Source organism: Mesocricetus auratus, unplaced genomic scaffold, assembly GCF_017639785.1.
Source record: "Mesocricetus auratus isolate SY011 unplaced genomic scaffold, BCM_Maur_2.0 contig_9516_pilon_obj, whole genome shotgun sequence".
NCBI classification, from domain to species: domain Eukaryota; kingdom Metazoa; phylum Chordata; class Mammalia; order Rodentia; family Cricetidae; genus Mesocricetus; species Mesocricetus auratus.
Window position 1 is genome coordinate 25,937 of NW_024434264.1, and position 24,075 is coordinate 50,011.

At 36.3% G+C, this 24,075-nt stretch overlaps 2 pseudogenes; both read left to right on the top strand.

The window, feature by feature from the left end:
• The first annotated feature begins 18 nt into the window (after positions 1 to 18).
• LOC121138578 lies at positions 19 to 3,277 on the top strand (annotated as a pseudogene).
• Positions 3,278 to 3,313: 36 nt separating this feature from the next.
• Positions 3,314 to 4,424, top strand: LOC121138579 (annotated as a pseudogene).
• The last annotated feature ends 19,651 nt before the right edge of the window (positions 4,425 to 24,075 follow it).

Here is a 24,075-nt window from a genome sequence, read left to right on the forward strand (position 1 = left end):
GCCCACTGCGCCTGGGCCATGAAGTGGCAGAACGAGCTAGACTCCAGCCCGAGCGGGCGTGGCTTGTCATTGTCCGCAAAGGGGCCTCGGGAGCGCTAAGGGGAGGCAGAGGCGGGCGGGCGGCCAGCAGCACACGAGGCCTCAGGCGGCACCAGCACCCAGTTCCAGCGCGGACGCGTGACGAGCCCCGTGGCAGTGGCAGCGGCGGGACTCGCGACGGTCATGCTGCCGGGGATGCGAATCACCGGGCGAGCACCGGGCGCGCCCGGAGGCGGAGGACGCACCTGCACGGCCTCGGGGGGCCCCCGGGCCGGCGGCGCGTCGCCCCGTGCATCTCCACTCCCGCCGCCCCTGCCGCCCCCGCCGCCCCCCGGGGCGGAACCTGAGGGTCCCGGCTCCATGGCGGCTCTGGAATACAAGAAGCTCCTCATCAGTAGCCTGAGCCCCGCGCTGCCGGCCGAGCACCTGGAGGACCGGCTCTTCCACCAGTTCAAGCGCTTCGCGGAGATCAGCCTGTGTTTTTCGCACACCCCGGAGCTGGGCCGCGTGGCCTACGTGAACTTCCGGCACCCACAGGACGCGCGAGGCCCGGCAGCATGCCCTGGCACGGCAGCTGCTGCTGTACGACCGTCCGCTCAAGGTGGAGCCGGTCTACCTGAGCGGCGGCGACAGCGGGAGCAGCAGGCTCAGTAGCAGTAGCAGCACCGCAGCCTCCACACCGCCCCCAGGGCCTCCCATGCCCGCAGATCCGCTGGGCTACTTGCCGCCGCACTGGGGCTACCAGTACAAGCAGTGCTCGCTGTCGCCTGTGGCCGCCCCGCCCCTGAGGAAGCCCTGCGCCCGGCACGCCGAGGCAGCCTTCGCCCTGGACGCTGTGGCCACCAAGGCCGTGGGACTGGGGCCTTGGACTACTAAGGGTTGTACGACGACCTTGGGCACCCCTACGGCTACCCGGCTGTGTGCCAGGAGGACCTGATGCCGGAGGATGACCAGAGAGCCACTCAAAAGCTCTTCATCGGGAACCTGGACCACAGTGTGTCTGAGGTGAAGCTCCGACGGGCCTTCGAGAAGTACGGTATCATCGAGGAGGTGGTCATCAAGAGGCCTGCCCGTGGCCAGGGGGGTGCCTGTAGGGAAAAGGGACCAGTCAAAGAAACACACCCTGAGCAGAGCCAAAGAAACACACTTTGGCCCTGCAACCAGAACCAAAGAAATGTACCCTGACCCTAAAACCAGTGCCAAAGGAACACACTTTGTCCCTGGAATCAGAGTCAGTGAAAATGTACCCTGGCCCTAAAATTGGAGGCAAAAGGCTAAAAAGGACCAGAGAAAGAAACACTAACGATACAATACTGTGTGTGAAACTAAATGCTTAACTTCTTCAAAACTAACGATACAAAACTGTGTGTGAAACTACAAGCTTAACTTCATCAAAATTAATGATACAACACTGTGTGTGAAAGTAATTGCATAACTACATTATAACTTACCATAGAACACTCTAGTAGAAACTAGATACTTAACTTTTTCAAAACTAATGATACAACACGGTGTATGAAACTACATGCTTAACTTCTTCAAAACTAACGATCCAACACTGTGTGTGAAACTATGTGGTTAACTTCATGAGAACTTACCATATAACGCTGTTTTAGAAACTACGTGCTTATCTTCTTCGAAACTAATGATACAATACCGTGTGAAACTATGTGCTTAACTTCTTCAAAACTAACGATACAACACTGTGTGTGAAACTATGTGCTTAACATCATGAAATCATACTATATAACACTATATGAGAAACTACGTGTTTAACTTCATGAAAACTAACGATACAACACTGTGTGTGAAACTATGTGCTTAACATCATGAAATCATACTATATAACACTATATGAGAAACTACGTGTTTAACATCATGAAAACTAACGATACAACACTGTGTGTGAAACTACATGCTTTACTTCTTCAAAACTAACGATACAACACTGTGTGTGAAACTACATGCTTCACTTCTTCAAAACTAACGATACAACACCGTGTGTGAAACTATGTGCTTAAATTCATGAAATCTAACTATATAACACTATATGAGAAACTATGTACTTAACTTCATGAAAACTAACTATACAACACAGTATGTAAAACTACGTGATTAACCTCTTCAGGAATAAGATACAACACTGTGTGATAAACTATGTGCTTAACTTCATGAGAACTTACCATATAACACTGTGTTAGAAACTACATGCTTAACTTCTTCAAAACTAACGATACAACACTGTGTGTGAAACTACATGCTTAACTTCTTCAAAACTAACGATACAACACTGTGTGTTTAACTATGTGCTTAACTTCATGAGAACTTACCATATCACACTGTATTAGAAACTAGGTGCCATTCTTCTTCCAAATTTAGGATACAACTCTGTGTGTGAAACTATGTGCTTAAATTCATGAAATCTAACTATATAACACTATATGAGAAACTATGTACTTAACTTCATGAAAACTAACTATACAACACAGTGTGTAAAACTACGTGATTAACCTCTTCAGGAATAAGATACAACACTGTGTGTTAAACTATGTGCTTAACTTCATGAGAACATACCATATAACACTGTGTTAGAAACTACATGCTTAACTTCTTCAAAACTAACGATACAACACTGTGTGTGAAACTACATGCTTAACTTCTTCAAAACTAACGATACAACACTGTGTGTTTAACTATGTGCTTAACTTCATGAGAACTTACCACATAACACTGTATTAGAAACTAGGTGCCATTCTTCTTCCAAATTTAGGATACAACACTGTGTGTGAAACTATGTGCTTAACTTCATGAAATCTAACTATATAACACTATATGAGAAACTACGTACTTAACATCATGAAAACGAACGATACAACTCTGTGTGTGAAACTACATGCTTAACTTCTTCAAAACTAACGACACTACACTGTGTGTGAAACTACATGCCTGACATCTTCAAAACTAAGGATACAACACTGTGTGTGAAACTACATGCTTAACTTCTTCAAAACTAACGATACAACACAGTGTAAGAAACTATGTGCCTAAATTTATGAAAAGTAACCATGCAAGACTTTGGAGAAATTACATGCTGAACTTCATGAAAACTAACGATAAAACACTGTGTGAGATCTACCTGAGTAACTTCTTTAAAACTGACAGCACAGGCCGAGTCCTTTTGTCCAAGATGGCGGCGCCGGAGGCGCTGTCTCCTGGGCTGCAGCCGCTGCCTCCGTGAGGGGCCTGCGGGCTGCCTGCCCACTGCGCCTGGGCCATGAAGTGGCAGAACGAGCTAGACTCCAGCCCGAGCGGGCGTGGCTTGTCATTGTCCATAAAGGGGCCGCTGGAGCGCTAAGGGGAGGCAGAGGCGGGCGGGCGGCCAGCAGCACACGAGGCCTCAGGCGGCACCAGCACCCAGTTCCAGCGCGGACGCGTGACGAGCCCCGTGGCACTGGCAGCGGCGGGACTCGCGACGGTCATGCTGCCGGGGATGCGAATCACCGGGCGAGCACCGGGCGCGCCCGGAGGCGGAGGACGCACCTGCACGGCCTCGGGGGGCCCCCGGGCCGGCGGCGCGTCGCCCCGTGCATCTCCACTCCCGCCGCCCCCGCCGCCCCCGCCGCCCCCCGGGGCGGAACCTTAGGGTCCCGGCTCCATAGCGGCTCTGGAATACAAGAAGCTCCTCATCAGTAGCCTGAGCCCCGTGCTGCCGGCCGAGCACCTGGAGGACCGGCTCTTCCACCAGTTCAAGCGCTTCGCGGAGATCAGCCTGTGTTTTACGCACACCCCGGAGCTGGGCCGCGTGGCCTACGTGAACTTCCGGCACCCACAGGACGAGCGAGGCCCGGCAGCATGCCCTGGCAAGGCAGCTGCTGCTGTACGACCGTCCGCTCAAGGTGGAGCCGGTCTACCTGAGCGGCGGCGACAGCGGGAGCAGCAGGCTCAGTAGCAGTAGCAGCACCGCAGCCTCCACACCGCCCCCAGGGCCTCCCATGCCCGCAGATCCGCTGGGCTACTTGCGGCCTCACTGGGGCTACCAGTACAAGCAGTGCTCGCTGTCGCCTGTGGCCGCCCCGCCCCTGAGGAAGCCCTGCGCCCAGCACGCCGAGGCAGCCTTCGCCCTGGACGCTGTGGCCACCAAGGCCTTGGGACTGGGGCCTTGGACTACTAAGGGTTGTACGACGACCTTGGGCGCCCCTACGGCTACCCGGCTGTGTGCCAGGAGGACCTGATGCCGGAGGATGACCAGAGAGCCACTCGAAAGCTCTTCATCAGGAACCTGGACCACAGTGTGTCTGAGGTGAAGCTCCGACGGGCCTTCGAGAAGTACGGTATCATCGAGGAGGTGGTCATCAAGAGGCCTGCCCGTGGCCAGGGGGGTGCCTGTAGGGAAAAGGGACCAGTCAAAGAAACACACCCTGAGCAGAGCCAAAGAAACACACTTTGGCCCTGCAACCAGAACCAAAGAAATGTACCCTGACCCTAAAACCAGTGCCAAAGGAACACACTTTGTCCCTGGAATCAGAGTCAGTGAAAATGTACCCTGGCCCTAAAATTGGAGGCAAAAGGCTAAAAAGGACCAGAGAAAGAAACACTAACGATACAATACTGTGTGTGAAACTAAATGCTTAACTTCTTCAAAACTAACGATACAAAACTGTGTGTGAAACTACAAGCTTAACTTCATCAAAATTAATGATACAACACTGTGTGTGAAAGTAATTGCATAACTACATTATAACTTACCATAGAACACTCTAGTAGAAACTAGATACTTAACTTTTTCAAAACTAATGATACAACACGGTGTATGAAACTACATGCTTAACTTCTTCAAAACTAACGATCCAACACTGTGTGTGAAACTATGTGGTTAACTTCATGAGAACTTACCATATAAAACTGTATTAGAAACTATGTGCTTATTTGCCTCGAAACTAACAATACAACACTGTGTGTGAAACTATGTGCTCAACTTCATGGAAGCTAACGATACAGCACTGTGTATGAAATTACATGCCTAAATTCTTCAAAACTAACAATACAACACTGTGTGTGAAACTACATGCTTAACTTCTTCAAAACCAACGGTACAACACTGTGTGTGAAACTACATGCTTAACTTCTTCAAAACTAATGACACAACACTGTGTGTGAAATTACATGCTTAAATTCTTCAAAACTCACGATACAACACTGTGTGTGAAACTACATGCTTAACTTCTTCAAAACTAACGATACAACACTGTATGTGAAACTATGTGCTTAACTACATGAGAACTTACCATATAACGCTGTATTAGAAACTACGTGCTTAACTACTTCAAAACTAAAGATACACCACTGTGTGTGAAACTATGTGCTTAACTTCATGAGAACTTACCATATCACACTGTATTAAAAACTATGTGCTTGTCTTGTACGAAACTAACAATACAACACTGTGTGTGAAACTATGTGCTTAACTTCATGAAATCTAACTATATAACACTATATGAGAAATTACATACTTAACATCATGAAAACTAACGATACAACTCTGTGCGTAAAACTACATGCTTCTTCAAAACCAATGACACTACACCGTGTGTGAAACTATGTGCTTAATTACATGAGAACTTATCATATAACACTGTATTAACTTCATGAAATCTAACTATATAACACTATATGAGAAACTACGTACTTACCTTCAAGAAAACTAACGTTACAACACTGTGTGTGAAAGTATATGCTTAACTTCTTCAAAACTAACGACACAACACTGTGTGTGAAACTGTGAGTTTAATTTCATGAGAACTTATGATATAACGCTGTTTTAGAAACTAAGTGCTTATCTTCTTCGAAACTAATGATACAATACCGTGTGAAACTATGTGCTTAACTTCATGAAAACTAACGATACAACACTGTGTGTGAAACTGTGTGCTTAACATCATGAAATCATACTATATAACACTATATGAGAAACTATGTACTTAACTTCATGAAAACTAACTATACAACACAGTATGTAAAACTACGTGATTAACCTCTTCAGGAATAAGATACAACACTTTGTGTTAAACTATGTGCTTAACTTCATGAGAACTTACCATATAACACTGTGTTAGAAACTACATGCTTAAGTTCTTCAAAACTAACGATACAACACTGTGTGTGAAACTACATGCTTAACTTCTTCAAAACTAACGATACAACACTGTGTGTTTAACTATGTGCTTAACTTCATGAGAACTTACCACATAACACTGTATTAGAAACTAGGTGCCATTCTTCTTCCAAATTTAGGATACAACACTGTGTGTGAAAATATGTACTTACCTTCATGAAAACTAATGATACTAGAGTGTATGCGAAACTATGTGCTTAACTACATGAGAACCTACCATATAACACTGTATAAGAAACTAGGTGTTAACTTCTTCAAAACTAACGTTACAACACTGTGTGTGAAACTACATGCTTAACTACTTCAAAACTAAATATACAACACTGTGTGTGAAACTGTGTGCTTAACTTCATGAAATCCAACTATATAACACTATATGAGAAACTACGTACTTAACTTCATGACAACTAATGATACTACAGTGTTTGTGAAACTATGTGCTTAACTACATGAGAACCTACCATATAACACTGTATAAGAAACTACGTGTTAACTTCTACAAAACTAACGATACAACACTGTGTGTGAAACTACATGCTTAATTTCTTCAAAACTAACGATACAACACTGTGTGTGAAAATGTGTGCTTAACTTCATGAAATCCAACTATATAACACTATATGAGAAACTAAGTACTTAACTTCATGAAAACTAATGATACAACACTGTTGTGAAACTATGTGCTTAACTACATGAGAATTTACCATATAACACTGAGTGAGAAACTACGTGCTTAGCTTCTTCAAAACTAACGTTACAACACTGTGTGTGAAACTACATGCTTAACTTCTTCAAAAATAACGATACAACACTGTGTGTGAAACTATGTGCTTAACTTCTTCAAAACTAACGATATAACACTGTATGTGAAACTATGTGCTTAACTATATGAGAACCTACCATATAACAATGTATAAGAAACTAGGTGCTTAACTTCTTCAAAACTAACCATACAACACTATTTGTGAATCTATGTGCTTAACTTCATGAAATCCACCTATATAACACTATATGTGAAACTACGTACTTAACTTCATGAAAACTAACGATACAAAACTTTGTGCGAAACTATGTGCTTAACCTCATGAAATCTAACTATATAACACTATATGAGAAACTACGGACTTAACTTCGCGTAAACTAATGATACTAGAGTGTATGTGAAACTATGTGCTTACTACATGAGAACATACCATATACCACAGTATAAGAAACTAGGTGTTAACTTCTTCAAAACTAACGTTACAACACTGTGTGTGAAACTACATGCTTAAATTCTTCAAAACTAACGATACAACACTGTGTGTGAAACTTTGTGCTTAACTTCATGAAATCCAACTATATAACACTATATGAGAAACTACGTACTTAACTTCATGAAAACTAATGATACAACACTGTCGTGAAACTATGTGCTTAACAACATGAGGACTTACCATATAACACTGTGTTAGAATCTAGGTGCTTAACTTCTTTAAAACTAATGTTACAACACTGTGTGTGAAACTACATACTTAACTTCTTCAAACATAACGATACAACACTGTGTGTGAAACTATGTCCTTAACTTCATGAAATCCAACTATATAATACTATATGAGAAACTACGTACTTAACTTCATGAAAACTAACGATACAACCCTGTGTGTGAAACTATGTGCTTAACTTCTTCAAAACTAACGATACAACACTGTGTGTGAAACTATGTGCTTAACTATATGAGAACCAACCATATAACACTGTATAAGAAACTAAGTGCTTAACTTCTCCAAAACTAACTTTACAACACTGTGTGTGAAACTACATGCTTAACTTCTTCAAAACTAACCATACAACACTGTGTTTGAAACTATGTGCTTAACTTCATGAAATCCAACTATATAACAGTATATGAGAAACTACTACTTAACTTCATGGAAACTAACGATACAACACTGTGTGTGAAACTACATGCTTAACTTCTTGAAAACTAACGATACAACACTGTGTGCGAAACTATGTGCTTATCTTCATGAAATCTTACTATATAACACTATATGAGAAACTACGTACTTAACTTCATGAAAAGTAATGATACAACAGTGTATGTGAAAGTATGTGCTTAACTACATGAGAACCTACCATATAACACTGTATAAGAAACTACGTGCTTAACTTCTTCAAAACTAACGTTACAACACTGTGTGTGAAACTACATGCTTAACTTCTTCAAAACTAACGATACAACACTGTGTGTGAAACTATGTGCTTAACTTCATGAAATCCAACTATATAACACTATATGAGAAACTACGTACTTAACTTCATGAAAACTAATGATACAACACTGTTGTGAAACTATGTGCTTAACTACATGAGAACTTACCATATAACACTGTGTTAATAACTACGTGCTCAACTTCTTCAAAACTAATTTTACAACACTGTGTTTGAAACTACATGCTTACTTTCTTCAAAACTAACGATACAACACTGTGTGTGAAACTATGTGCTTAACTTCATGAAATCCAACTATATAATACTATATGAGAATCTACGTACTTAACTTCATGAAAACTAACGATACAACACTGTGTGTGAAACTATGTGCTTAACTATATGAGAACCTACCATATAACACTGTATAAGAAACTACGTGCTTAACTTCTCCAAAACTAACTTTACAACACTGTGTGTGAAACTACATGCTTAACTTCTTCAATACTAACAATACAACACTGTGTGTGAAACTATGTGCTTAACTTCATGAAATCCAACTATATAACAGTATATGTGAAAGTACGTACTTAACATCATGAAAACTAACGATACAACACTGTGTGTGAAACTGCATGCTTAACTTCTTCAAAACTAACGATACAACACTGTGTGTGAAACTATGTGCTTAACTTCATGAAATCCAACTATATAACACTATATGAGAAACAACGTACTTAACTACATGAAAACAAACGATACAACACTGTTTTGAAACTATTTGCTTAACTACATGAGAACTTACCATATAACACTGTGTTAGAAACTACGTGCTTAACTTCTTCAAAACTAACGTTACAAAACTGTGTGTGAAACTACATGCTTAACTTCTTCAAAACTAACGATACAAAACTGTGTGTGAAACTATGGGCTTAAGTTCATGAAATCCAACTATATAACACTATATGAGAAACTACGTACTAAACTTCATGAAACCTATAATACAACACTGTTGTGAAACTATGTGCTTAACTTCCTCAAAACAAACGATGCAACACTTTGTGTGAAACTATGTGCTTAACTTCTTCAAAACTAATGATATAACACTGTATGTGAAACTATGTGCTTAACTATATGAGAACCTACCATATAACACTGTATAAGATCCTACGTGCTTAACTTCTTCAAAACTAACCATACAACACTGTTTGTGAATCAATGTGCTTAACTTCATGAAATCCAACTGTATAACACTATATGTGAAACTACGTACTTAACTTCATGAAAACTAATGATACAACATATGGGCGAAACTATGTGCTTAACTTCATGAAATCTAACTATATAACACTATATGAGAAACTACGTACTTACATTCATGAAAACTAATGATACTAGAGTGTATGTGAAACTATGTGCTTAACTACATGAGAACCTACCATATAACACTGTATAAGAAACTAGGTGTTAACTTCTTCAAAACTAACGTTACAGCACTGTGTGTGAAACTACATGCTTAACTACTTCAAAACTAAATATACAACACTGTGTGTGAAACTGTGTGCTTAACTTCATGAAATCCAACTATATAACACTATATGAGAAACTACGTACTTAACTTCATGAAAACTAATGATACAACACTGTTGTGAAACTATGTGCTTAACTACATGAGAATTTACCATATAACACTGAGTGAGAAACTACGTGCTTAACTTCTTCAAAACTAACGTTACAACACTGTGTGTGAAACTACATGCTTAACTTCTTCAAAAATAACGATACCACACGGTGTGTGAAACTATGTGCTTAAATTCATGAAATCCAACTATATAACACTATATGAGAAACAATGTACTTAACTTCATGAAAATAACGATACAACACTCTGTGTGAAACAATGTGCTTAACTTCTTCCAAACTAACGATACACTGAGTGTGAAACTATGTGCTTTATTATATGAGAACCTACCATATAACACTGTATAAGAAACTACGTGCTTAACTTCTCCAAAACTAACTTTACAGCACTGTGTGTGAAACTACATGCTTACCTTCTTCAAAACTAACGATACAACACTGTGTGTGAAACTATGTGCTTAACTTCATGAAATCCAACTATATAACATTATATGAGAAACTACGTACTTAACTTCATGAAAACTAATGATACAACCATGTATGTGAAAGTATGTGCTTAACTACATGAGGACTTACCATATAATACTGGGTTAGAATCTAGGTGCTTAAATTCTTTAAATCTAACGCTACAACACTGTGTGTGAAACTACATACTTAACTTCTTCAAACATAACGATACAACGCTGTGTGTGAAACTATGTGCTTAAATTCATGAAATTCAACTATATAACACTATAAGAGAAACAACGTACTTAACTTCTTCAAAACTAACGATACAACACTGTGTGTGAAACGATGTGCTTAACTTCTTCAAAACTAACGATACAACACTGTGTGTGAAACTATGTGCTTAAGTATATGAGAACCTACCATATAACACTGTATAAGAAACTACGTGCTTAACTTCTCCAAAACTAACTTTATAACACTGTTTGTGAAACTACATGCTTAACTTCTTCAAAACTAACCATACAACACTGTGTGTGAAACTATGTGCTTAACTTCATGAAATCCAACTATATAACACTATATGTGAAAGTACGTACTTAACTTCATGAAAACTAATGATACAACACTGTGTGTAAAAGCACATGCTTAACTTCTTCAAAACTAATGATACAACACTGTGTGCGAAACTATGTGCTTAACTTCATGAAATCTAACTATATAACACTATATGAGAAACTACTTACATAACTTCATGAAAAGTAATGATACAACAATGTATGTGAAACTATGTGCTTTACTTCATGAGAACCTACCATATAACACTGTATAAGAAACTACGTGTTAACTTCTTCAAAAGTAACGTTACTACACTGTGTGTGAAACTACATGCTTAACTTCTTCAAAACCAAACGACACAACACTGTGTGTGAAACTATGTGCTTAACTTCATGAAATCCAACTATATAACACTATATGAGAAACTAAGTACTTAACTTCATGAAAACTAATGATACAACAGTGTCGTGAAACTATGTGCTTAACTACATGAGGACTTACCATATAACACTGTGTAAGAAACTACGTGCTCAACTTCTTCAAAACTAATTTTACAACACTGTGTGTGAAACTACATGCTTAATTTCTTCAAAACTAACGATGCAACACTGTGTGTGAAACTGTGTGCTTAACTTCATGAAATCCAACTATATAACACTATATGAGAAACTAAGTACTTAACTTCATGAAAACAAATGATAATACACTGTTGTGAAACTATGTGCTTAACTACATGAGAACTTACCATATAACACTGTGTGAGAAACTACGTGCTTAACTTCTTCAAAACTAACGTTACAACACTGTGTGTGAAACTACATGCTTAACGTCTTGAAAAATAACGATACCACACGGTGTGTGAAACTATGTGCTTAAATTCATGAAATCCAACTATATAACAGTATATGAGAAACAACGTACTTAACTTCATGAAAACTAACGATACAACACTGTGTGTAAAACAATGTGATTAACTTCTTCAAAACAAACGATACAACACTGTGTGCGAAACTATGTGCTTAACTTCATGAAATCCAACTATATAACACTATATTTGAAAGTACGTACTTAACTTCATGAAAACTAACGATACAACACTGTGTGCGAAACTATGTGCTTAACTTCTTGAAATCTAACTATATAACACTATATGAGAAACTACGTACTTAACTTCATGAAAACTAATGATACTAGAGTGTATGTGAAATTATGTGATTAAGTACATGAGAACCTACCATATAACACTGTATAAGAAACTAGGTGTTCACTTCTTCAAAACTAATGTTACAACATTGTGTGTGAAACTACATGCTTAACTTCTTCAAAACCATCCATACAACACTGTGTGTGAAACTATGTGCGTAACTTCATGAAATCCAACTATATAACAGTATATGTGAAAGTACGTACTTAACTTCATGGAAACTAACGATACAACACTGTGTGTGAAACTGCATGCTTAACATCTTCAAAACTAACGATACAACACTGTGTGTGAAACTATGTGCTTAACTTCATGAAATCCAACTATATAACACTATATGAGAAACAACGTACTTAACTACATGAAAACTAACGATACAACACTGTTTTGAAACTATTTGCTTAACTACATGAGAACTTACCATATAACACTGTGTTAGAAACTACGTACTTCTTCAAAACTAACGTTACAAAACTGTGTGTGAAACTACATGCTTAACTTCTTCAAAACTAACGATACAAAACTGTGTGTGAAACTATGGGCTTAACTTCATGAAATCCAACTACATAACACTATATGAGAAACTACGTACTAAACTTCATGAAACCTATAATACAACACTGTTGTGAGACTATGTGCTTAACTTCTTCAAAACTAACGATATAACACTGTATGTGAAACTATGTGCTTAACTATATGAGAACCTACCATATAACACTGTATAAGAACCTACGTGCTTAACTTCTTCAAAACTAACCATACAACACTGTTTGTGAATCAATGTGCTTAACTTCATGAAATCCAACTATATAACACTATATGAGAAACAACGTACTTAACTTCATGAAAAGTAATGATACAACAGTGTATGTGAAAGTATGTGCTTAACTACATGAGAACCTACGATATAATACTGTATAAGAAACTACGTGTTAACTTCTTCAAAACTAACGTTACTAAACTGTGTGTGAAACTACATGCTTAACTTCTTCAAAACTAACGATACAAAACTGTGTGTGAAACTATGTGCTTAACTTCATGAAATCCAACTATATAACACTATATGAGAAACTACGTACTAAACTTCATGAAACCTATAATACAACACTGTTGTGAAACTATGTGCTTAACTTCCTCAAAACTAACGATGCAACACTGTGTGTGAAACTATGTGCTTAACTTCTTCAAAACTAACGATATAACACTCTATGTGAAACTATGTGCTTAACTATATGAGAACCTACCATATAACACTGTATAAGAACCTACGTGCTTAACTTCTTCAAAACTAACCATACAACACTGTTTGTGAAACTATGTGCTTAACTTCATGAAATCCAACTATATAACACTATATGTGAAACTACGTACTTAACTTCATGAAAACTAACGATACAACACTTTGTGCGAAACTATGTGCTTAACTTCATGAAATCTAACTATATAACACTATATGAGAAACTACGTACTTAACTTCATGAAAACTAATGATACTAGCAGTGTATGTGAAACTATGTGCTTAACTACATGAGAACCTACCATATAACACTGTATAAGAAACTAAGTGTTCACTTCTTCAAAACTAACATTACAACACTGTGTTTGAAACTACATGCTTAACTTCTTCAAAACTAACGATACAACACTGTGTGCGAAACTATGTGCTTAACTTCATGAAATCTAACTATATAACACTATATGAGAAACTACGTAATTAACTTCATGAAAAGTAATGATACAACAATGTATGTGAAACTATGTGCTTTACTTCATGAGAACCTACCATATAACACTGTATGAGAAACTACGTGTTAACTTCTTCAAAACTAACGTTACTACACTGTGTGTGAAACTACATGCTTAACTTCTTCAAAACTAACGATACAATACTGTGTGTGAAACTATGTGCTTAACTTCATGAAATCCAACTATATAACACTATATGAGAAACTACGTACTTAACTTCATGAAAACTAATGATACAACACTGTTGTGAAACTATGTGCTTAACTACATGAGAACTTACCATATAACACTGTGTTAGAAACTACGTGCTCAACTTCTTCAAAACTAATTTTACAACACTGTGTGTGAAACTACATGCCTAATTTCTTCAAAACTACAGATACAACACTGAGTGTGAAACTATGTGCTTAACTTCATGAAATCCAACTATATAATACTATATGAGAAACTACGTACTTAACTTCATGAAAACTAACGATACAACACTGTGTGTGAAACTATGTGCTTAACTTCTTCAAAACTAACGATACAACACTGTGTGTGAAACTATGTGCTTAACTATATGAGAACCTACCATATAACACTGTATAAGAAACTAAGTGCTTAACTTCTCCAAAACTAACTTTACAACACTGTGTGTGAAACTACATGCTTAACTTCTTCAAAACTAACCATACAACACTGTGTGTGAAACTATGTGCTTAACTTCATGAAATCCAACTATATAACAGTATATGTGAAACGTACGTACTTAACTTCATGAAAACTAACGATACAACACTGTGTGTGAAACTGCATGCTTAACTTCTTCAAAACTAACGATACAACACTGTGTGTGAAACTATGTGCTTAACTTCATGAAATCCAACTATATAACACTATATGAGAAACAACGTACTTAACTACATGAAAACTAACGATACAACACTGTTTTGAAACTATGTGCTTAACTACATGAGAACTTACCATATAACACTGTGTTAGAAACTACGTGCTTAACTTCTTCAAAACTAACGTTACAACACTGTGTGTGAAACTACATGCTTAACTTCTTCAAAACTAACGATACAACACTGTGTGTGAAACTATGGGCTTAACTTCATGAAATCCAACTATATAACACTATATGAGAAACTACGTACTAAACTTCATGAAACCTATAATACAACACTGTTGTGAAACTATGTGCTTAACTTCCTCAAAACTAACGATGCAACACTGTGTGTGAAACTATGTGCTTAACTTCTTCAAAACTAACGATATAACACTGTATGTGAAACTATGTGCTTAACTATATGAGAACCTACCATATAACACTGTATAAGAACCTACGTGCTTAACTTCTTCAAAACTAACCATACAACACTGTTTGTGAATCTATGTGCTTAACTTCATGAAATCCAACTATATAACACTATATGTGAAACTACGTACTTAACTTCATGAAAACTAACGATACAACACTGTGTGTGAAACTATGTGCTTAACTTCATGAAATCTAACTATATAACACTATATGAGAAACTACGTACTTAACTTCATGAAAACTAATGATACTAACAGTGTATGTGAAACTATGTGCTTAACTGCATGAGAACCTACCATATAACACTGTATAAGAAACTACGTGTTAACTTCTTCAAAACTAACGTTACAACACTGTGTGTGAAACTACATGCTTAACTTCTTCAAAACTAACGATACAACACTGTGTGTGAAACTATGTGCTTAACTTCATGAAATCCAACTATATAACACTATATGAGAAACTACGTACTTAACTTCATGAAAACTAATGATACAACACTGTTGTGAAACTATGTGCTTAACTACATGAGAACTTACCATATAACACTGTGTTAGAAACTACGTGCTTAACTTCTTCAAATCTAACGCTACAACACTGTGTGTGAAACTACATACTTAACTTCTTCAAACATAACGATACAACACTGTGTGTGAAACTATGTGCTTAACTTCATGAAATTCAACTATATAACACTATATGAGAAACTACGTACTTAACTTCATGAAAACTAACGATACAACACTGTGTGTGAAACTATGTGCTTAACTTCTTCAAAACTAACGATACAACACTGTGTGTGAAACTATGTGCTTAACTATATGAGAACCTACCATATAACACTGTATAAGAAACTATGTGCTTAACTTCTCCAAAACTAACTTTACAACACTGTGTGTGAAACTACATGCTTAACTTCTTCAAAACTAACCATACAACACTGTGTGTGAAACTATGTGCTTAACTTCATGAAATCCAACTATATAACACTATATGTGAAACTACGTACTTAACTTCATGAAAACTAACGATACAACACTGTGTGTGAAACTACATGCTTAACTTCTTCAAAACTAACGATACAACACTGTGTGTGAAACTATGTGCTTAACTTCATGAAATCCAACTATATAACACTATATGAGAAACTACGTACTTAACTTCATGAAAACTAACGATACAACACTGTTGTGAAACTATGTGCTTAACTACATGAGAACTTACCATATAACACTGTGTTAGAAACTACGTGCTTAACTTCTTCAAAACTAACGTTACAACACTGTGTGTGAAACTACATGCTTAACTTCTTCAAAACTAACGATACAACACTGTGTGTGAAACTATGTGCTTAACTTCATGAAATCTAACTATATAACACTATATGAGAAACTACGTACTAAACTTCATGAAACCTATAATACAACACTGTTGTGAAACTATGTGCTTAACTTCCTCAAAACTAACGATGCAACACTGTGTGTGAAACTATGTGCTTAACTTCTTCAAAACTAACGATATAACACTGTATGTGAAACTATGTGCTTAACTATATGAGAACCTACCATATAACACTGTATAAGAAACTACGTGCTTAACTTCTTCAAAACTAACCATACAACACTGTTTGTGAAACTATGTGCTTAACTTCATGAAATCCAACTATATAACACTATATGAGAAACTACGTACTTAACTTCATGAAAACTAATGATACAACACTGTATGTGAAACTATGTGCTTAACTACATGAGAACCTACCATATAACACTGTATAAGAAACTACGTGTTAACTTCTTCAAAACTAACGTTACAACACTGTGTGTGAAACTACATGCTTAACTTCTTCAAAACTAACGATACAACACTGTGTGTGAAACTATGTGCTTAACTTCATGAAATCCAACTATATAACACTATATGAGAAACTACGTACTTAACTTCATGAAAACTAATGATACAACACTGTTGTGAAACTATGTGCTTAACTACATGAGAACTTACCATATAACACTGTGTTAGAAACTACGTGCTTAACTTCTTCAAAACTAACGTTACAACACTGTGTGTGAAACTACATACTTAACTTCTTCAAAACTAACGATACAACACTGTGTGTGAAACTATGTGCTTAACTTCATGAAATCCAACTATATAACACTATATGAGAAACTACGTACTTAACTTCATGAAAACTAACGATACAACACTGTGTGTGAAACTATGTGCTTAACTTCTTCAAAACTAACGATACAACACTGTGTGTGAAACTATGTGCTTAACTATATGAGAACCTACCATATAACACTGTATAAGAAACTATGTGCTTAACTTCTCCAAAACTAACGTTATAACACTGTGTGTGAAACTACATGCTTAACTTCTTCAAAACTAACCATACAACACTGTGTGTGAAACTATGTGCTTAACTTCATGAAATCCAACTATATAACACTATATGTGAATGTACGTACTTAACTTCATGGAAACTAATGATACAACACTGTGTGTCAAACTACATGCTTAATTTCTTCAAAACTAACGATGCAACACTGTGTGTGAAACTGTGTGCTTAACTTCATGAAATCCAACTATATAACAATATATGAGAAACTACGTACGTAACTTCATGAAAACTAACGATACAACACTGTGTGTGAAACTACATGTTTAACTTCTCCAAAACTAACGATACAACACTGGCGAAACTATGTGCTTAACTTCATGAAATCCAACTATATAACAATATATGTGAAAGTACGTACTTACCTTAATGGAAACTAACGATACAACACTGTGTTTGAAACTGCATGCTTAACTTCTTCAAAACTAAGGATACAACACTGTGTGTGAAACTATGTGCTTAACTTCATGAAATCCAACTATATAACACTATATGAGAAACAACGTACTTAACTACATGAAAACTAACGATACAACACTGTTTTGAAACTATGTGCTTAACTACATGAGAACTTACCATATAACACTGTGTTAGAAACTACGTGCTTAACTTCTTCAAAAATAACGTTACAAAACTGTGTGTGAAACTACATGCTTAACTTCTTCAAAACTAACGATACAAAACTGTGTGTGAAACTATGGGCTTAACTTCATGAAATCCAACTATATAACACTATATGAGAAAATACGTACTAAACTTCATGAAACCTATAATACAATACTGTTGTGAAAATATGTGCTTAACTTCCTCAAAACGAACGATGCAACATTGTGTGTGAAACTATGTGCTTAATTTCTTCAAAACTACCGATATAACACTGTATGTGAAACTATGTGCTTAACTATATGAGAACCTACCATATAACACTGTATAAGAACCTACGTGCTTAACTTCTTCAAAACTAACCATACAACACTGTTTGTGAATCTATGTGCTTAACTTCATGAAATCCAACTATATAACACTATATGTGAAACTACGTACTTAACTTCATGAAAACTAACGATACAACACTGTGTGTGAAACTATGTGCTTAACTTCATGAAATCTAACTATATAACACTATATGAGAAACTACGTACTTAACTTCATGAAAACTAATGATACTAGAGTGTATGTGAAACTATGTGCTTAACTACATGAGAACCTACCATATAACACTGTGTAAGAAACTAGGTGTTAACTTCTTCAAAACTAACGTTACAACACTGTGTGTGAAACTACATGCTTAACTACTTCAAAACTAATGATACAACACTGTGTGAAACTGTGTGCTTAACTTCATGAAATACAACTATATAACACTATATGAGAAGCTACGTACTTAACTTCATGAAAACTAATGATACAACACTGTCGTGAAACTATGTGCTTAAGTACATGAGGACTTACCATATAACACTGTGTTAGAATCTAGGTGCTTAACTTCTTTAAAACTAACGTAACAACACTGTGTGTGAAACTACATACTTAACTTCTTCAAACATAACGATGCAACACTGTGTGTGAAACTATGTGCTTAACTTCTTCAAATCTAACGATATAACACTGTATGTGAAACTATGTGCTTAACTATATGAGAACCTACCATATAACACTGGTTAAGAACCTACGTGCTTAACTTCTTCAAAACTAACCATACAACACTGTTTGTGAATCTATGTGCTTAACTTCATGAAATCCAACTATATAACAGTATATGTGAAAGTACGTGCTTAACTTCATAAAAACTAACGATACAACACTGTGTGTGAGACTACATGCTTAACTTCTTCAAAACTAACGATACAACACTGTGTGTGAAACTATGTGCTTAACTTCATGAAATCCAACTATATAATACTATATGAGAAACTACATACTTAACTTCATGAAAACAAACGATACAACACTTTGTGCGAAACTATGTGCTTAAATTCATGAAATCTAACTATATAACACTGTATGAGAAACTACGTACTAAACTTCATGAAACCTATAATACAACACTGTTGTGAAACTATGTGCTTAACTTCCTCAAAACTAACGATGCAACACTGTGTGTGAAACTACGTGCTTAACTTCTTCAAAACTAACGATATAACACTGTATGTGAAACTATGTGCTTAACTATATGAGGACCTACCATATAACACTGTATGAGAAACTACGTGCTTAACTTCTTCAAAACTAACCATACAATACTGTTTGTGAAACTATGTGCTTAACTTCATGAAATCCAACTATATAACACTATATGTGAAACTACGTACTTAACTTCATGAAAATTAAAGATACAACACTTTGTGCGAAACTATGTGCTTAACTTCATGAAAACTAACGATACAACACTGTGTGTGAAACAATGTGCTTAACTTCTTCAATACTAACGATACAACACTGGGTGTGAACTATGTGCTTTACTATATGAGAACCTACCATATAACACTGTATAAGAAACTACATGCTTAACTTCTCCAAAAGTAACTTTACAACACTGTGTGTGAAACTACATGCTTAACTTCTTCAAAACTAACGATACAACACTGTGTGTGAAACTATGTGCTTAACTTCTTCAAAACTAACGATATAACACTGTATGTGAAACTATGTGCTTAACTATATGAGGACCTACCATATAACACTGTATGAGAAACTACGTGCTTAACTTCTTCAAAACTAACCATACAACACTGTTTGTGAAACTATGTGCTTAACTTCATGAAATCCAACTATATAACACTATATGTGAAACTACGTACTTAACTTCATGAAAACTAACGATACAAATCTTTGTGCGAAACTATGTGCTTAACCTCATGAAATCTAACTATATAACACTATATGAGAAACTACGTACATAACTTCTTGAAAACTAATGATACTAGAGTGTATGAGAAACTATGTGCTTACTACATGAGAACATACGATATAACACTGTATAAGAAACTAGGTGTTAACTTCTTCAAAACTAACTTTACAACACTGTGTGTGAAACTACATGCTTAACTTCTTCAAAACTAACGATACAACACTGTGTGTGAAACTATGTGCTTAACTTCATGAAATCCAACTATATAACACTATATGAGAAACTACGTACTAAACTTCATGAAAACTATATAATACAACACTGTTGTGAGACTATGTGCTTAACTTCTTCAAAACTAACGATATAACACTGTATGTGAAACTATGTGCTTAACTATATGAGAACCTACCATATAACACTGGTATAAGAACCTACGTGCTTAACTTCTTCAAAACTAACCATACAACACTGTTTGTGAATCTATGTGCTTAACTTCATGAAATCCAACTATATAACAGTATATGTGAAAGTATGTACTTAACTTCATAAACACTAACGATACAACACTGTGTGTGAAACTACATGCTTAACTTCTTCAAAACTAACGATACAACACTGTGTGTGAAACTATGTGCTTAACTTCATGAAATCCAACTATATAATACTATATGAGAAACTACGTACTTAACTTCATGAAAACAAACGATACAACACTTTGTGCGAAACTATGTGCTTAAATTCATGAAATCTAACTATATAACACTGTATGAGAAACTACGTACTAAACTTCATGAAACCTATAATACAACACTGTTGTGAAACTATGTGCTTAACTTCCTCAAAACTAACGATGCAACACTGTGTGTGAACCTAAGTGCTTAATTTCATGAAATCCAACTATAACAGTATATGTGAAAGTACGTACTTAACTTCATGAAAACTAATGATACAACACTGTATGTGCGACTACATGCTTAACTTCTTCAACACTGTGTGTGAAACTATGTGCTTAACTTGATGAAATCCAACTGTATAATACTATATGAGAAACTACGTACTAAACTTCATGAAAACAAACGATACAACACTTTGTGCGAAACTATGTGCTTAACTTCATGAAATCCCAATATATAATACTATATGAGAAACTATGTACTTAACTTCATGAAAACTAATGATACAACACTGTTGTGAAACTATGTGCTTAACTACATGAGAACTTACCATATAACACTGTGTTAGAAACTACATGCCCAACTTCTTCAAAACTAACTTTACAACACTGTGTGTGAAACTACATGCTTAATTTCTTCAAAACTAACGATACAACACTGTGTGTCAAACTATGTGCTTAACTTCATGAAATCCAATATATAATACTATATGAGAATCTACGTACTTCATGAAAACTAATGATACAACAGTGTATGTGAAATTATGTGCTTAACTACATGAGAACCTACCATATAACACTGTATAAGAAACTAGGTGTTACCTTCTTCAAAACTAACGTTACAACACTGTGTGTGAAACTACATGCGTAACTTCTTCAAAACTAACGATAGAACACTGTGTGTGAAACTACATGCTTAACTTCTTCAAAACTAACCATACAACACTGTATGTGAAACTATGTGCTTAACTATATGAGGACCTACCATATAACACAGTATAAGAAACTACGTGCTTAACTTCTTCAAAACTAACCATACAACACTGTTTGTGAAACTATGTGCTTAACTTCATGAAATCCAATATATAACACTATATGTGAAACTACGTACTTAACTTCATGAAAACTAACGATACAAGACTGTGTGGGAAACTATGTGCTTAACTTCATGAAATCTAACTATATAACAATATATGAGAAACTACGTACTTAACTTCATGAAAACTAATGATACAACAATGTATGTGAAACTGTGTGCTTAACTACATGAGAAACTACCATATAAGACTGTATAAGAAACTACATGTTAACTTCTTCAAAACTAATGTTACAACACTGTGTGTGAAACTACATGCTTAAGTTCTTCAAAACTAACCATACAGCACTGTGTGTGAAACTATGTGCTTAACTTCATGAAATCCAACTATATAACAGTATATGTGAAAGTACGTACTTAACTTCATGAAAACTAACGATACAACACTGTGTGTGAGACTACATGCTTAACTTCTTCAAAACTAACGATACAACACTGTGTGTGAAACTATGTGCTTAACTTCATGAAATCCAACTATATAATACTATATGAGAAACTATGTACTTAACTTCATGAAAACAAACGATACAACACTTTGTGCGAAACTATGTGCTTAACTTCATGAAATCGAACTATATAACACTATATGAGAAACTACGTACTATAACTTCATGAAACCTATAATACAACACTGTTGTGAAACTACGTGCTTAACTTCCTCAAAACTAACGATGCAACACTGTGTGTGAAACTATGTGCTTAACTTCTTCAAAACTAACGATATAACACTGTATGTGAAACTATGTGCTTACCTATATGAGGACCTACCATATAACACTGTATAAGAAACTACGTGCTTAACTTCTTCAAAACTAACCATACAACACTGTGTGTGAAACTATGTGCTTAACTTCATGAAATCCAACTATATAACACTATATGTGAAACTACGTACTTAACTTCATGAAAACTAACGATACAACACTGTGTGCGAAACTATGTGCTTAACTTCATGAAATCTAACTATATAACACTATATGAGAAACTACGTACTTAACTTCATGAAAACTAATGATACTACAGTGTATGTGAAACTATGTGCTTAACTACATGAGAACCTACCATATAACACTGTATAAGAAACTACGTGTTAACTTCTTCAAAACTAACTGTTACAACATTGTGTGTGAAACTACATGCTTAACTTCTTCAAAACTAACGATACAACACTGTTTGTGAAACTATGTGCTTAACTTCATGAAATCCAACTATATAACACTATATGTGAAAGTACGTACTTAACTTCATGAAAACTAACGATACAACACTGTGTGTGAAACTACATGTGTAACTTCTTCAAAACTAACGATACAACACTGTGTGTGAAACTACATGCTTAACTTCTTCAAAACTAACGATACAACACTGTGTGTGAAACTACATGCTTAACTTCTTCAAAACTAACGCATACAACACTGTGTGTGAAACTATGTGCTTAACTTCATGAAATCCAACTATATAACACTATATGTGAAAGTACGTACTTAACTTCATGAAAACTAACGATACAACACTGTGTGTGAAACTACATGCTTAACTTCTTCAAAACTAACGATACAACACTGTGTGTGAAACTATGTGCTTAAATTCATGAAATCTAACTATATACCACTATATCAGAAACTACGTACTAAACTTCATGAAACCTATAATACAACACTGTTGTGAAACTACGTGCTTAACTTCCTCAAAACTAACGATGCAACACTGTGTGTGAAACTATGTGCTTAACTTCTTCAAAA